The 18,092-nt window shown below is 47.9% G+C and overlaps 1 protein-coding gene across 1 annotated transcript in view; it reads right to left on the reverse strand.

Annotated features, from left to right (window-relative positions):
* slc22a16 (solute carrier family 22 member 16) overlaps positions 1-18,092 on the reverse strand; it is a gene marked incomplete at its 5' end in the record, with an annotated part of 56,441 nt that overhangs the window by 18,579 nt on the left and 19,770 nt on the right. The window lies entirely within an intron of this gene.

The following is an 18,092-nucleotide window of genomic DNA, read 5'->3' on the forward strand; positions in this document are numbered from 1 at the left end:
ATGGCTGATCATTCTCAATCAGTACCCCGTTCCTGCCTTCTCCCCATACCCCCTGACTCCGCTATCCTTAAGAGCTCTATCTAGCTCTCTCTTGATAGCATCCAGAGAAATGGCCTCCACTGCCTTCTGAGGCAGAGAATTCCACAGATTCACAACCCTCTGAGTGAAAAAGTTTTTCCTCATCTCCGTTCTAAATGGCCTACCCCTTATTCTTAAACTGTGGCCCCTTGTTCTGGACTCCCCCAACATTGGGAACATGTTTCCTGCCTCTAACGTGTCCAACCCCTTAATAATCTTATATGTTTCGATAAGATCTCCTCTCATCCTTCTAAATTCCAGCGTATACAAGCCTAGTCGCTCCAGTCTTTCAACGTACGACAGTCTTGTGATGTTATGAAGACGGATTGGGCTGAAGGGCCTGGTTGTGATCTGTGTCAATCACTGACTCAATGAAACAGCTGTGGGGGGGGGGGGGGCAGATTGGCAGTTGTGCAGACAGAGAGTGGCGTGGGCCGGGGGAGATGATAATAATAATAATAATAATAATGTATTTTATTTATATAGCGCTTTTCATATACTCAAAGACGCTTTACAGAGATCTGGAGAACATAGGGAAATTAATAAATAGATAAATAAGTAAATAAATAAACGAACAAGGATGCCATTGACCTGCCGCTGCCTGGCGCATGTCAAACCGCCTCTTCCCACTATTTGATGCCTCAGCAAGGATCACTGTTCCTTCCAGGAATCTGTAAACTGATCGCCAAGTCTTTCTGACTTAAAAGGAGATGGATGGGATGGAGGATTTTGAGACGTTGGCATGAAATGAAGCGGAACGGCAAGGCTAGCCAACAGCAAGGCTCGCCAACAGCAAGGCTCGCCAACAGCAAGGCTCGCCAACAGCATTCACCACCCCCTGACTGAAGAAACTCATCCCCATCATCTTTAGAAACGTAGAAACATAGAAAATAGGTGCAGGATTAGGCCATTCGGCCCTTCGAGCCTGTACGCACCGCCATTCAATATGATCATGGCTGATCATCCAACTCAGTATCCCATACCTGCCTTCTCTCCATACCCCCTGATCCCTTTAGCCACAAGGGCCACATCTAACTCCCTCTTAAATATAGCCAATGAACTGGCCTCAACTACCTTCTGTGGCAGAGAATTCCACAGATTCACCACTGTCTGTGTGAAAAAGAACGTTCTCATCTCGGTCCTAAAAGACTTCCCCCTCATCCTTAAACTGTGACCCCTTGTTCTGGACTTCCCCAACATCAGGAACAATCTTCCTGCATCTAGCCTGTCCAACCCTTATGAATTTTGTAAGATTCTATAAGATCCCCCCTCAATCTTCTAAATTCCAGCGAGTACAAGCCTAGTCTATCCAGTTTTTCTTCATATGAAAGTCCTGCCATCCCAGGAATCAATCTGGTGAACCTTCTCTGTACTCCCTCTATGGCAAGAATGTCTTTCCTCAGATTAGGAGACCAAAACTGTACGCAATACTCCAGGTGTGGTCTCACCAATGCCCTGTACAACTGCAGCAGAACCTCCCTGCTCCTATACTCAGGCCATGTGGCCCACCGAGTCCGTGCTGACCAGCGATCACACTAGCACTATCCTACACACATTCGGGACAACTTACAATTTTCACAGAAGCCAATGAACCTACAAACCTGTACATTTAGATTTCTAGATTTTTAGATTTAGAGATACAGCGCAGAAACAGGCCCTTCGGCCCACCGGGTCCGCGCCGACCAGCGATCCCCGCACACTAACACTATCCTACACACACTAGGGACAATTTTTACATTTGCCCAGTCAATTAACCTACGTCTTTGGAGTGTGGGGGGAAACCGAAGATCTCGGAGAAAACCCACGCAGGTCACGGGGAGAACGTACAAACTCCGTACAGACGGCGCCCGTAGTGAGGATCCAACCTGAGTCTCCGGCGCTGCATTCGCTGTGAGGCAGCAACTCTACTGCTGCACCACCGTGCCACGCCGGTCTCTTACATCTTTGGGAAGTGGGAGGAGACCGGAGCATCCGGAGAAAACCCACGCAGGTTACGGTTAGGACGTACAAAACTCCACACGGACAGCATCTGTAGTCAGTAGGAAACTAACTGCAGGTGCTGGTACAAATCGAAGGGATCACAGAATGCTGGAGTAACTCAGCAGGTCAGGCAGCATCTAGGAGAGAGACCATTTGGGTCTCGACCCGAAACGTCACCCATTCCCTATCTCCTAGATATAGACAATAGACAATAGGTGCTGGAGGAGGCCATTCGGCCCTTCGAGCCAGCACCGCCATTCAATGTGATCATGGCTGATCATTCTCAATCAATACCCCGTTCCTGCCTTCTCCCCATACCCCCTGACTCCGCTATCCTTAAGAGCTCTATCTAGCTCTCTCTTGAATGCATTCAGAGAATCGGCCTCCACTGCCTCCTGTGGGGGCCAATTCTGTGAATGCATTCAAGAGAGAGCTAGATAGAGCTCATAAGCATAGCGGAGTCAGGGGGTATGGGGAGTCCCTGGCTCTGTGAGGCAGCAGCTCCACCCGCTGCACCACAGTGCCGCCCTGAACAGTCCGCCAGGTGACAGGGTCTTCAGTCCACAATCTCTGTGCCACACATGATGTCAAGACCATCACTTATTGACCTGTGCATTACCCATAGCCCCTCCATTTCCTGCGTATCCATGTGCCTAACTAATCCCACTAACGTACCTGTCCCCACCCACCCCCCTCCACCCCCACCCCGCTCACCACATTCCAGGCACACTTTGCCCCCCAGATCTCCTTTGAACTTTGTTCCTCTCACCTTAAAGCTGCGCCCTCTAGTATTTGAAATGCCCTCTAGTAATGGAAATGGATCAGGTGCAGGCAGAGGACAATGGACAATAGGTGCAGGAGGAGGCCATTCGGCCCTTCGAAGCCAGCACCGCCATTCACTGTGATCATGGCTGATCATCCACAATCAGTACCCCGTTCCTGCCTTCTCCCCCATAGCCCCTGACTCCGCTATCTTTAAGATCTCTATCTACCTCTCTCTTGAAAAACTCTTTAAGAGCTCTATCTAGCTCTCTCATGAAAGCATCCAGAGAATTGGCCTCCACTGCCTTCTGAGGCAGGGAATTCCACAGATTTACAACTCTCCGACTGAAAAAGTTTTTCCTCATCTCCGTTCTAAATGGCCTACCCCTTATTTAGCCCAAAATACGGGATGTCCCGGCTAATACGGGACAGTTGGCAACCCAAGTTACACTGATCTATTAGTACAGGTGTCAGGGGTTACGGGGAGAAGGCAGGACAATGGGGTTAGGAGGGAGAGATAGATCAGCCATGATTGAGTGGCGGGGTAGATTTGATGGGCCGAATGGCTTAATTCTACTCCTATTCCTTATGACCTTATGACTACACCTTCTGGTCTAAACTCTCTCAAGAAACAAAGTCATCCTCCGTCACTTTGTTCCTGTCAAGGCCTCAATGGGCAGCTATTTCTGATCAAGGAACTGACATCAAGATAACATCTAGGAAAAGGGTCTCGACCCGAAATGTCACCCGTTCCTTCTCTCCCGAGATGCTGACCGACCCGCTGAGTTACTCCAGCGTTTTGTGTCTACCTTCAAGATAACATCTAGATGTATTCGAGAGAGAGTTAGATGTAGCACTTAGGGTTAACGGAATCTAGGGATATGGGGCGTGGGCAGGAACGGGGTACAGATTGTGGATGATCAGACATGATCATATTGAATGGCGGTGCAGGCTCGAAGGGCCGAATGGCCTACTCCTGCACCTATCTTCTATGTTGACAGTGAATGGCGGAGTAGACTCGATGGGCTGAATGGCCTAATTCTGCTCCTATGACTTATGAACATGTTCTACATTGATTAAATCCTGGCAGTCAGACAATCCAACAAAAATGTCGTGGGTGGCGCAGCGGTTGAGTTGCTGCCTCACAGCGCCGGAGACCCGGGTTAGACAATAGACAATAGATGCAGGAATAGGCCATTCGGCCTTTTGAGCCAGTACCGCCATTCAATGTGATCATGGCTGATCATTCTCAATCAGTACCCCGTTCCTGCCTTCTCCCCGTGCCCCCTGACTCCGCTATCCTTAAGAGCTCTATCCAGCTCTCTCTTGAATGCATTCAGAGAATTGGCCTCCACTGCCTTCTGAGGCAGAGAATTCCACAGATTCACAACTCTCTGACTGAAAAAGTTTTTCCTCATCTCCGTTCTAAATGGCCTACCCCTTATTCTTAAACTGTGGCCCCTTGTTCTGGACTCCCCCAACATTGCAAACATGTTTCCTGCCTCTAATGTGTCCAACCTCTTAATAATCTTATAGGTTTCGATAAGATCCCCTGTCATCCTAAATTCCAGTGTATACAAGCCAAGTCGCTCCAGTCTTTCAACATACGACAGTCCCGCCATTCCGGGAATTAACCTAGTAAACCTACGCTGCACGCCCTCAATAGCAATAATATCCTTCCTCAAATTTGGAGACCAAAACTGCACACAGTACTCCAGGTGCGGTCTCACCAGGGCCCTGCACAACTGCAGAACGACCTCTTTGCTCCTATACTCAACTCCTCTTGTTATGAAGGCCAACATTCCATTGGCTTTCTTCACTGCCTGCTGTACCTGCATGCTTCCTTTCAGTGGCTGATGCACTAGGACACCCAGATCTCGTTGTACGTCCCCTGTTCATAACTTGACACCATTCAGATAATACTCTGCCTTCCTATTCTTACCACCAAAGTGGATAACCTCACATTTATCCACATTAAACTGCATCTGCCATGCATCCGCCCACTCACACAACCTGTCCAAGTCACCCTGCAACCTCATAGCATCTTCCTCACAGTTCACACTGCCACCCAGCTTTGTATCATCTGCAACAAATGTATCATCAGGTTCCATCCCGACTACGGGCGCTGTCTGTACGGAGTTTGTACGTTCTCCCCGTGACCTGCGTGGGTTTTCTCCGAGATCTTCGGTTTTCTCCCACCCTCCAAAGACGTACAGGTTTGTAGGTTAATTGGCTTGGAGGTTGACTGGTATCATTGTAGATTGTCCCGAGTGTGTGTAGGATAGTGTTAATATGCGGGGATCGCTGGGCGGCACGGACCCAGTTGGTCGAAGAGTCTGTTTCCGTGCTGTATCTCTAAAAACAAATTGTGCAATATTCCCCTCAATATGTTCAGAAACAAGTCTGGGTTAAAACACCCGTGACCATGTTTTTGTTTCAAGGTTTTATTGATTCCATAACCAGTTCAGTACCTTGTTTACTTGGTGGGATCATTAAGGTTCAAACAGCTCTCATGAACGTAAACCCTCCAGGGAACAAGTCCACCTGGAAGGGAAGTTTCCACTGTCTGTCCCAGAAGGAATTCAGAATCGGGGAGAGAAATGGGACTTCAGAGTGCTGGTGCAGGATTCCCAAAAGTACATTTCCACGTTGAATCGCTAGCTTAGCTTAGTTTAGTTTAGTTTACAGCAGAGGTTTACAGCACGGCAACAGGCCCTTCGGCCCACCGAGTCCACGCCGACCAGGGTCCCCCACACGTTAGCACTATCCTACGCACACGAGGGACAATTTACGTTTATACCAAGCCAATTAACCTACAAATGTCCAGAATGTGGGAGGAAACCGGAGGAATTCCACGCAGGTCATAGAAACATAGAAACAAGGTGCAGGAGTAGGCCATTCAGCCCTTCGAGCCTGCACCGCCATTCAATATGATCATGGCTGATCATCCAACTCAGTAACCTGTACCTGCCTTCTCTCCATACCCCCTGATCCCTTTAGCCACAAGGGCCACATCTAACTCCCTCTTAAATATAGCCAATGAACTGGCCTTAACTACCTTCTGTGGCAGAGAATTCCACAGATTTACCACTCTCTGTGTGAAAAAAAACTTTCTCATCTCGGTCCTAAAAGACTTCCCCCTTATCCTTAAACTGTGACCCCTTGTTCTGGACTTCCCCAACATCGGGAACAATCTTCCTGCATCTAGCCTGTCCAACCCCTTAAGAATTTTGTAAGTTTCTATAAGATCCCCCCTCAATCTTCTAAATTCCAGCGAGTACAAGCCCAGTCTATCCAGTCTTTCTCATGGGGAGAATGAACCAACTCTGGACAGACAGCACCCGTGGTCAGGATCGTATCTGGGTCTCTGGCGCTGTGAGGCAGCAACTCTGCCGCTGCGCCACCGTGCCGCCAGTAAGGAGGGCGAACGCAGATTTATAGACAATAGACAATAGACAATAGGTGCAGGAGTAGGCCATTCAGCCCTTCGAGCCAGCACCGCCATTCAATGCGATCATGGCTGATCACTCTCAATCAGTACCCCGTTCCTGCCTTCTCCCCATACCCCCTCACTCCACTATCCTTAAGAGCTCTATCCAGCTCTCTCTTGAAAGCATCCAACGAACTGGCCTCCACTGCCTTCTGAGGCAGAGAATTCCACACCTTCACCACCCTCTGACTGAAAAAGTTCTTCCTCATCTCCGTTCTAAATGGCCTACCCCTTATTCTTAAACTGTGGCCCCTTGTTCTGGACCCCCCCAACATTGGGAACATGTTATCTGCCTCTAATGTGTCCAATCCCCTAATTATCTTATATGTTTCAATAAGATCCCCCCTCATCCTTCTAAATTCCAGTGTATACAAGCCCAATCGCTCCAGCCTTTCAACATAAGACAGTCCCGCCATTCCGGGAATTAACCTAGTGAACCTACGCTGCACGCCCTCCATAGCAAGAATGTCCTTCCTCAAATTTGGAGACCAAAACTGCACACAGTACTCCAGGTGCGGTCTCACCAGGGCCCGGTACAACTGTAGAAGGACCTCTTTGCTCCTATACTCAACTCCTCTTGTTATGAAGGCCAACATTCCATTGGCTTTCTTCACTGCCTGCTGTACCTGCATGCTTCCTTTCATTGACTGATGCACTAGGACATCCAGATCTCGTTGAACTCCCCCTCCTCCTAACTTGACACCATTCAGATAATAATCTGCCTTTCTATTCTTACTTCCAAAGTGAATAACCTCACACTTATCTACATTAAACTGCATCTGCCATGTATCCGCCCACTCACACAACCTGTCCAAGTCACCCTGCAGCCTTATTGCATCTTCCTCACAATTCACACTACCCCCCAACTTAGTATCATCTGCAAATTTGCTAATGGTACTTTTAATCCCTTCGTCTAAGTCATTAATGTATATCGTAAATAGCTGGGGTCCCAGCACCGAACCTTGCGGTACCCCACTGGTCACTGCCTGCCATTCCGAAAGGGACCCATTTATCCCCACTCTTTGCTTTCTGTCTGTCAACCAATTTTCTATCCATGTCAGTACCCTACCCCCAATACCATGTGCCCTAATTTTGCCCACTAATCTCCTATGTGGGACCTTGTCGAAGGCTTTCTGAAAGTCGAGGTACACCACATCCACTGACTCTCCCTTGTCAATTTTCCTAGTTACATCCTCAAAAAATTCCAGTAGATTTGTCAAGCATGATTTCCCCTTCGTAAATCCATGCTGACTCGGAATGATCCTGTTACTGCTATCCAAATGCTCAGCAATTTTGTCTTTTATAATTGACTCCAGCATCTTCCCCACCACTGATGTCAGACTAACTGGTCTATAATTACCCGTTTTCTCTCTCCCTCCTTTCTTAAAAAGTGGGATAACATTTGCTATCCTCCAATCCACAGGAACTGATCCTGAATCTATAGAACATTGAAAAATGATCTCCAATGCTTCCACTATTTCTAGAGCCACCTCCTTAAGTACCCTGGGATGCAGACCATCAGGCCCTGGGGATTTATCAGCCTTCAGTCCCATCAGTCTACCCAAAACCATTTCCTGCCTAATGTGGATTTCCTTCAGTTCCTCCATCACCCTAGGTTCTCCGGCCCCTAGAACATTTGGGAGATTGTGTGTATCTTCCTCAGTGAAGACAGATCCAAAGTAACGGTTTAACTCGTCTGCCATTTCTTTGTTCCCCATAATAAATTCCCCTGCTTCTGTCTTCAAGGGACCCACATTTGCCTTGACTATTTTTTTCCTCTTCACGTACCTAAAAAAACTTTTGTTATCCTCCTTTATATTATTGGCTAGTTTACCCTCGTACCTCATCTTTTCTCCCCGTATTGCCTTTTTAGTTAACTTTTGTTGCTCTTTAAAAGAGTCCCAATCCTCTGTCTTCCAGTATTTTGAGAGCGCTACGATACAAGAACAGGGATGTAATGCTGAGGCTCTGTAAGGCACTGGTCTGACCGCAGATGGAATATTGTGAGCAGTTTTGGGCCCCATATCTGTGGAAGGGTGTGCTGGCTCTGGAGAGGGTCCAGAGGAGGTTTACGAGAACGATCCCAAGAATAAGACGTTGGGGAGACCACATTTAGAATATTGTGTTCAGTTCTGGGCACCGTGTTTACAGGAAAGATGTCGTCAAGCCTGAAAGGGTTCAGAAAAGATTTACGAGGATGTTGCCAGGACTAGAGGGTGTGAGCTACAGGGAGAGGTTGAGCAGGCTGGGTCTCTATTCCATGGAGCGCAGGAGGATGAGGGGAGATCTTATAGAGGTGTACAAAATCATGAGAGGAATAGATCGGGTAGACGCACAGAGTCTTTTACCCAGAGTAGGGGAATCGAGGACCAGGTTCAAGGTGAAGGGGGAAAAGATTTAATAGGAATCCGAGGGGTACCTTTTCCACACAGAGGGTGGTGGGTGTATGGAACGAGCTGCCAGAGGAGGTAGTTGAGGCTGGGACTATCCCATCGTTTAAGAAACAGTTAGACAGGTACATGGATAGGACAGGTTTGGAGGGATATGGACCAAGCGCAGGCAAGTGGGACTAGGGTAGCTGGGACATTGTTGGCCGGTGTGGGCGAGTTGGGCCGAAGGGCCTGTTTCCACACTGTATCATTCTATGACTCTATGACTAATGATTGTTAACATTTGTCAGCCTGTACTCGCTGGAGTTTAGAAGGATGAGGGGGACCTCATTGAAACCTACGGAATCGTGAGTGGCCTGGATAGAGTGGATGTGGAGAGGATGTTTCCACTGGTGGGAGAGTCCAGCACTAGAGGTCACAGCCTCAGAATAAAAGGACGTACCTTTAGAAAGGAAATGAGGAGGAATTTCTTCAGTCAGAGGGTGGTGAATCTGTGGAATTCATTGCCACAGACGGCTGTGGAGGCCACTTCTATGGATATTTTTAAGGCAGAGATAGATAGATTCTTGATTAGTACGGGTGTGTGGGGTTATGGAGAGAAGGCAGGAGAATGGGGTTAGGAGGGAGAGATAGATCAGCCATGACTGAATGGCGGTGTAAACTTGATGGGCCGAGTGGCCTTATTCTGCTCCTATGACCCAAGAGCATGAACTGATGGAACGTTTCCATCTGGAAGGGAAGTTTCCACCGGCTGGATCAGAAATGGGAGCTTTGGGCTTGTTTCGAGATCATTACCTCACCTCAGAGTGATGTCCAACAGGGGTACATGGATAGGACAGGGTGTGGAGGGGTAGAGACCAAATGTGGTCAAGTTGGACTCTGGAGATAGTTGGCGTGGACGCATTGGCCCATGGGGCCTGTTATCGTGCTGCACGACTCTCTGTGATTCTAAAGGCTCCATTCCAGAACACAGAACATGACAGCACAGGAACAGGCCCTTCGGCCCACAATCTCCGTGCTGAACATGGTGCCAAGCTGAACTGATCTTATCTGCCTCCACGTGACCCATATCCCTTCTTTAAAGAAGATATGGGTCATGTGCAGGCAGGTATGACCAGTTCAGCTTGGCACCATGTGCCTTAAATTAGGCTGCTAAGCCATTGGCAATTTCCCCAATTTATCCGCAACTGACATTATTGTTTATATCAGAAGGTAAGGATGATCATATAACATGCCCTTTAGCGTTGCAGTACTTAGTTAAGTTGGCAGCTAATTCAGTCGCATAATTAACAAAAGATTTTGCTTCTAATACAAGTACCAAAAGTACAGCAAAGAGGTTCTTTAATTTACATTAAGAATGCAAGAATTTGTAAAAATGTAAATAAAATCCAGTATGTAAGGCGGCACGTAATAACAATTGCAAATGCTGGAGAACTCAGCAGGTTCGGCAGCATCTCTGGAGAACATTTCTGACAACATCCTCTCCACATCCACTCTATCCAATGGTTTCACAGTTCAATCAGGTCCCCCCCCCGTCATCCTTCTGAACTCCAGCGAGCACAGGCCCAGTGACGTCAAATACTCATCGTCATAGGTTAACCCACTCATTCCTGGGATCATTTATTGTAAACCTCCTCTGGACCCTCTCCAGGGCCAGCATGTCCTTCCTCAGATACGGGGCCCAATCTGGCCTATATTCCTCTCAACCTACCCGATCCATGTATCTTTTAAATGTTGTGATGGTCCCTGCCTCACCTAAGGCAGCTCGTTCCATATACCTACCGCCCTTTGTGTAAAATAAGTTGCCCCTCGGGTGCCTCTATCAATCTTTCCTCCCCCTCACCTCAAACCTGTGTCCTCTGGTTCTTGATTCCCCCACTCAGCGTAAAAAACTGAGCGTTTACCCTGTCTGATCCTCTCGTGAACCTATATACACCTCTGTAAGGTCATCCTCCTGCTCTGCAAGGAATAACGTATAGCCTGCACAACCTCTCCACCAGGCCCTGAGGTAGCCCAGCCCCACGAGGCCTGACAACAGCCTCCTAAATCGTAGGCCCTCAATGTGCTGCCCTCGAATCCCGAGACAGCTTTAGACGAAACGCTGCATCCCAGCACGGAACAGTGCAACCAAACATAGAAACATAGAAACATAGGTGCAGGAGTAGGCCATTCGACCCTTCAAGCCTGCACCGCCATTCAATATGATCATGGCTGATCATCCAACTCAGTATCCCGTACCTGCCTTCTCTCCCGTACCTGCGGAAGTGCCGGCGCCTAACGGCAGCGGCTCGCTAACAGTCTGTTCGTCTTTTTTCCTTTTTTTTTGTTGTGTGTCGGTGTTGGGATGGTTTTTGTATTTTATTTTGGTTGTGTATGTGTGGGGGGGGGGGGGGTGGGGGAAACTTTTCTCTTCCTCACGGCGCGGGGTGCGGCTCGGCTGCGGGGCCTAACATCGCCCGGTGCGGCTCGGCCGCTGGACTTTACATCGCCCGGTGCGGCTCGGCCGCTGGACTTTACATCGCCCGGTGCGGCTTGACCGCTGGACTTAACAGTGCCCGGTGCAGCTCGGCCGCGGGACTTTTCATCGCTGGTGCGGCTCGACCACAGGACTTAGCTGCGCAAGGCTTGGTCGCGGGGCCTTTCATCGCCCGGCTCGGCCGCGAGACGTTTCAGCGCCCGGTGCTATTCGGCCGCAGGGACTTCCATCCCCTTGCGGGGACTGTGCGGGTCGGTCGGGGACGAGCTGTCTGTCCGTGGGCGCGGGGGGGAAGAGAGTGGAAGTTTTGTTGCCTCCATCACAGTGAGGGGGTGTTTGGAGCCACTGTGATGGACGTTTGTGTTGGGGCTATGTGTCTTGTGTTCTTTTTTTCTATGACTGCTATGTAGTTTCGTTCGGTACTTCGGTACCGAATGACAAATAAAGCTCTGTTATCCATACCCCCTGATCCCTTTAGCCACAAGGGCCACATCTAACTCCCTCTTAAATATAGCCAATGAACTGGCCTCAACTACCTTCTGTGGCAGAGAATTCCACAGATTCACCACTCTGTGTGAAAAAAAACGTTCTCATCTCGGTCCTAAAAGACTTCCCCCTTATCCTTAAACTGTGACCCCTTGTTCTGGACTTCCCCAACATCGGGAACAATCACAAGTAATCACGTCGTTGTGCAGGGGGGAGCTGCAGATGCTGGGTTACACCCAAGAAGATGAAGAAGGGTCTGAAAAAGGGTCTCGACCCGAAACGCCTGCCATCCCTTCTCTCCAGAGATGCTGCCTGTCCCGCTGAGTTACTCCAGAACTCTGTGTCTGTCTAAGAATTTCATTGTTTGCTTCAACACAGACATAATCAAACGCTCTTGGCTCTTCACTCTGGGTGGGTAACGACAGTTTCTCAAGGGATGTTCACGTGGCCTAGACGAAGTCCCACTTAGTAACTTTCCTGGCGTGCTTTGGTCTCCTAGTTTGAGGAAGGACGTCCTTGCTATTGAGGCAGTGCAGCGTAGGTTCGCCAGGTTAATCCCCCGGGATGGCGGGACTGTCATATGAGGAAGGATTGGAAAGACTGGGCTTGTATTCACTGGAGTTTAGAAGGACGAGAGGGGATCTTATAGAGACGTATAAAATTATAAAAGGACTGGACAAGCTAGATGCAGGAAAAATGTTCCCAATGTTGGGGGAGTCCAAAACCAGGGGCTACAGTCAGACAATTCCACCCAGGGTAAAATGTTCTTACTGTCTAGAACTGAAGTTGTTTGTTAACAGATAATATTTATTTTCATCAGGGTTTGCTTTGTATTTTGTGGATTGTGAAGCCATAACATTTAAAACATAAAGGACATGAGTCATCCCACATGGAAAACTGATCCATGTACCTATCCAAATGTTTTTAAAATGTTGTTATAGTGCCTGCCTCCTCTGGCAGCTCGTTCCATACACCCACTATCCTCTGAATGAAAAGGTTGCCCCTCAGGTTCATAGAAACATAGAAACTAGGTGCAGGAGGAGGCCATTTGGCCCTTCGAGCCAGCACCGCCATTCGTTGTGATCATGGCCGATCGTCTACAATCAGTAACCCGTGCCTGCCTTCTCCCCATATCCCTTGATTCCACTAGCCCCTAGAGCTCTATCTAACTCTCTTTTAAATTCATCCAGTGAATTGGCCTCCGCTGCCTTCTGCGGCAGAGAATTCCACAAATATGGGGAATTCCACCCTTCCACAGATATGGGGCCCAAAACTGCTCACAATACCCCAACTGTGGCCTGACCTTTGCCTTACAGAGCCTCAGCATTACATCCCTGTATTTTTGTATTGTAGCTCTCTCAAAGTAAATACTAGCATTCCATTCACCCTCCTTACTGGCTGAGTTGTTGCGTTACAGCGCCAGAGACCCAGATACAATAGACAATAGACAATAGGTGCAGGAGGAGGCCATTTGGCCCTTCGAGCCAGCACCGCCATTCAATGTGATCATGGCTGATCATTCTCAATCAGTACCCCGTTCCTGCCTTCTCCCCATACCCCATGACTCTGCTATCCTTAAGAGCTCTATCTCGCTCTCTCTTGAATGCATTCAGCGAATTGGCCTCCACTGCCTTCTGAGGCAGAGAATTCCACAGATTCACAACTCTCTGACTGAAAAAGTTTTTCCTCATCTCAGTTCTAAATGGCCTACCCCTTATTCTTAAACTGTGGCCCCTTGTTCTGGACTCCCCCAACATTGGGAACATGTTTCCTGCCTCTAACGTGTCCAACCCCCTAATAATCGTATATAGAAACATAGAAACATAGAAAACAGGTGCAGGATACATGGATCGGGTAGGTTGAGAGGAATATAGGCCAGATTGGGCCCCGTATCTGAGGAAGGATGTGCTGGCCCTGGAGAGGGTCCAGAGGAGGATTACAATAAATGATCCTAGGAATGAGTGGGTTAACCTATGACGATGAGCATTTGACGTCACTGGGCCTGTGCTCGCTGGAGTTCAGAAGGATGAGGGGGGGGACCTGATTGAACAGTGAAAGGCTTGGATAGAGTGGATGTGGAGAGGATGTTGTCAGAAATGTTCTCTGGAGATGCTGCCAAACCTGCTGAGTTCTCCAGCATTTGCAATTGTTATTACATGCTGTCTGAGCGCTGGATGGTATTTAAATCTTTACAAATCTTTGCATCCGTAATGCAAAATTAAACAACCTCTTTGCTGTAATTTTGGTGCGTGTATTAGAAGCAAAATCTTTTGCTAATTATGCGACTGAATTAACTGTAATTAAGTACTGCCAAATTGCTACGCTAAAGGGAATATTAACTGATCATCCTTGCCTTCTAATATAAACAATGATTTCAGTTGAGAATAAAGTTGGGAAATTGCCAATGGTTTAGCAACCTAATTTAAGGTTCAAGTAAAGAACGATGGACAGTGCCAATAATGAAGAGAACTCTTCACAGAGTGTAGTAGAGACAATAGACAATAGGTGCAGGAGGAGGCCATTCGGCCCTTCGAGCCAGCACCGCCATTCAATGTGATCATGGCTGATCATTCTCAATCAGTACCCCGTTCCTGCCTTCTCCCCATACCCCCTGACTCCGCTGTCATTAAGAGCTCTATCTAGCTCTCTCTTGAATGCATTCAGAGAATTGGCCTCCACTGCCTTCTGAGGCAGAGAATTCCACAGATTCACAACTCTCTGACTGAAAAAGTTTTTCCTCATCTCAGTTCTGAATGGCCTACCCCTTATTCTTAAACTGTGGCCCCTGGTTCTGGACTCCCCCCAACATTGGGAACATGTTTCCTGCCTCTAACGTGTCCAACCCCTTTACCTTTTGTAAATTCAAGACATTTAACGATAGTGGTGTTTAAGAGAGAAAAGGATTGTCACAGGGATAGGCAGGGAATGGAGAAATATGGATCATGTGCCGGCAGAGGAGATTAGTTTAACTTGATGGGATACAAGGATCTGCAGATGCTGGTTTACAAAAAAGCCCACAAGTGCTGGAGTAACTCAGCGGGTCAGGCAGCATCTGTGGAGAACAGGGATAGGTGACGTTTCACAGAATGTTGGAGTAACTCAGCGGGTCAGGCAACATCTCTGGACTTTCAGAAAGCCTTTGACAAGGTCCCACATAGGAGATTAGTGGGGAACATTAGAGCACATGGTATTGGGGGTAGGGTACTGACATGGATAGAAAATTGGTTGGCAGACAGGAAACAAAGAGTGGGGATTAACAGGTCCCTTTCAGAATGGCAGGCAGTGACTAGTGGGGTACCGCAAGGCTCGGTGCTGGGACCGCAGCTATTTACAATATACATTAACGACTTGGATGAAGGGATTAAAAGTACCATTAGCAAATTTGCAGATGATACAAAGCTGGGTGGCAGTGTGAACTGTGAGGAAGATGCTATGAGGATGCAGGGTGACTTGGACAGGTTGTGTGAGTGGGCGGATGCATGGCAGATGCAGTTTAATGTGGATAAATGTGAGGTTATCCACTTTGGTGGTAAGAATAGGAAGGCAGATTATTATCTGAATGGTGTCAAGTTAGTACAAAGAGATCTGGGTATTCTTGTTCATCAGTCACTTAAAATAAGCATGCAGGTACAGCAGGCAGTAAAGAAAGCTAATGGCATGTTGGCCTTCATGACAAGAGGAGTTGAGTATAGGAGCTTGTCCAGTCCGTTTATAATTTTATACATCTCGATAAGATTCCCTCTCATCCAGCACTCTGTGAAACGTCAGCTATCCATGTTCTCAATAGACAATAGACGATAGGTGCAGGAGTAGGCCATTCAGCCCTTCGAGCCAGCACCGCCATTCAATGTGATCATGGCTGATCATCCACAATCAGTACCCCGTTCCTGCCCTCTCCCCATACCCCCTGACTCCACTATCATTAAGAGCTCTATTTAACTCTCTCTTGAAAGTATCCAGAGAATTGGCCTCCACTGCCCACTGAGACAGAAAATTCCACAGATTCACAACTCTAAAAAGGTTTTTCCTCATCTCAGTTCTAAATGGCTTGCCCCTTATTCTTAAACTGTGGCACCTGGTTCTGGACTCCCCCAACATTGGGAACATGTTTCCTGCCTCTAGCGTGACCAATCCCTTAACAATCGTATATAGAAACATAGAAACATGGAAAATAGGTGGAGGAGGAGGCCATTCGGCCCTTCGAGTCTGCCCCGCCATGCATTGTGATCATGGCTGATTATCCACAATCAGTAACCCGTGCCTGCCTTCTCCCCATGTCCCTTGATTCCACTGGCCCCTAAAGCACTATCTAACTCTCTCTTAAGTCCATCCAGTGATTCGGCCTCCACTGCCCTCTGTGGCAGAGAATTCCACAAATTCACAACTCTCTGGGTGGAAAAGTTCCTACTCACCTCAGTTTTAAATGGCCTCCCCTTTATTCTAAGACTGTGGCCCTTGGTTCTGGACTCCCCCAACATTGGGAACATTGGGAACATTTTTCCTGCATCTAGCCTGTCCAGTCCCTTCTCATCCTTCTAAACTTAAGTGAATACAAGCCGAGTCTTTTCAATCTTTCCTCATATGACAGTCCCGCCATCCCAGGGATCAATCTAGTGAACCTACGCTGCACTGCCTCAATTACAAGGATGTCCTTCCTCAAATTAGACGACCAAAACTGTACACAATACTCCAGATGTGGTCTTACCAGGGCCCTGTACAAGTGCAGAAGAACCTCTTTACTCCTACACTCAAATCCTCTCGTTATGAAGGCCAACATGCCGTTACCTTTCTTCACTGCCTGCTGTACCTGCACGCCTACTTTCAGTGACTGGTGTACAAGGACACCCAGGTCTCGCTGCACCTCCCCCTTACCTAACCTGACACCATTGAAATAATAATCTGCCTCCTTGTTTTTGCCGCCAAAGTGGATAACCTCACATTATTCTATATTATACAGCATCTACCACGCATCTGCCCACTCACTCAACCTGTCCAGGTCACCCTGCAACCTCCTAACATCCTCTTCACAGTTCACACTGCCACCCAGCTTTATGTCATCTGCAAACTTGCTAGTGTTCTAGTGTTACCAATTCCATCATCCAAATCATTAATATATATGGTAAACAGTTGCGCCCCCAACACCGAGCCTGCGGCACTCCACTCGCCACTGCCTGCCATTCTGAAAAGGACCAGTTTACTCCTACTCTTTGTTTCCTGTCTGCCAACTAATTTTCTATCCATGACAAAACTCTACCCCCAATACCATGTGCTCTAATCTTGCTCACCAATCTCCCGTGTGGGACCTTATCAAAGGCTTTCTGAAAGTCCAGATACACTACATCCACTGGCTCCCCTTCATCTATTTTACTTGTCACATCCTCAAAAAATTCCAGAAGATTAGTCTAGCATGATTTCCCCATCATAAATCCATGCTGACTTGGACTTATCCTTTTACTGCTATCCAAATGCGCCGTTATTACCTCTTTAATAATTGACTCCAGCATCTTCCCTACCACCGAAGTCAGGCTAACTGGTCTGTAATTCCACGTTTTCTCTCTCGCTCCTTTCTTGAAAAGTGGGATAACATTAGCTACCCTCCAATCTACAGGAACTGATCCTGAATCTATATGACAATAGACAATAGACAATAGGTGCAGGAGGAGGCCATTCGGCCCTTCGAGCCAACACCACCATTCAATGTGATCATGGCTGATCATTCTCAATCAGTACCCCGTTCCTGCCTTCTCCCCATACCCCCTGACTCCGCTATCCTTAAGAGCTCTATCTAGCTCTCTCTTGAATGCATTCAGAGAATTGGCCTCCACTGCCTTCTGAGGCGGAGAATTCCACAGATTCACAACTCTCTGACTGAAAAAGTTTTTCCTCATCTCAGTTCTAAATGGCCTACCCCTTATTCTTAAACTGTGGCTCCTTGTTCTGGACTCCCCCAACATTGGGAACATGTTTCCTGCCTCTAACGTGTCCAACCCCTTAATAATCTTATACGTTTCGATAAGATCCCCTCTCATTCTTCTAAATTCCAGTGTATACAAGCCTAGTGGCTACAGTCTTTCAACATATGACAGTCCTGCCATTCCGGGAATTAACCTAGTAAACCTACGCTGCACGCCCTCAATAGCAAGAATGTCCTTCCTCACACGTGGAGAGCAAAACTGCACACAGTACTCCAGGTGCGGTCTCACTAGGGCCCTGTACAACTGCAGGATCATTTATTGTAAACCTCCTCTGGACCCTCTCCAGGGCCAGCACATCCTTCCTCAGATATGGGGCCCAATTCGGCCTATATTCCTCTAAATTCTCTGCCTCAGAAGGCAGTGGAGGCCAATTCTCTGAATGCATTCACGAGAGAGCTGGATAAAGCTCTTAAGGATAGCGGAGTCAGGTGGTATGGGGAGAAGGCAGGAACGGG

Source organism: Rhinoraja longicauda, chromosome 5 (assembly GCF_053455715.1).
Source record: "Rhinoraja longicauda isolate Sanriku21f chromosome 5, sRhiLon1.1, whole genome shotgun sequence".
Taxonomy (NCBI): Eukaryota; Metazoa; Chordata; class Chondrichthyes; order Rajiformes; family Arhynchobatidae; genus Rhinoraja; species Rhinoraja longicauda.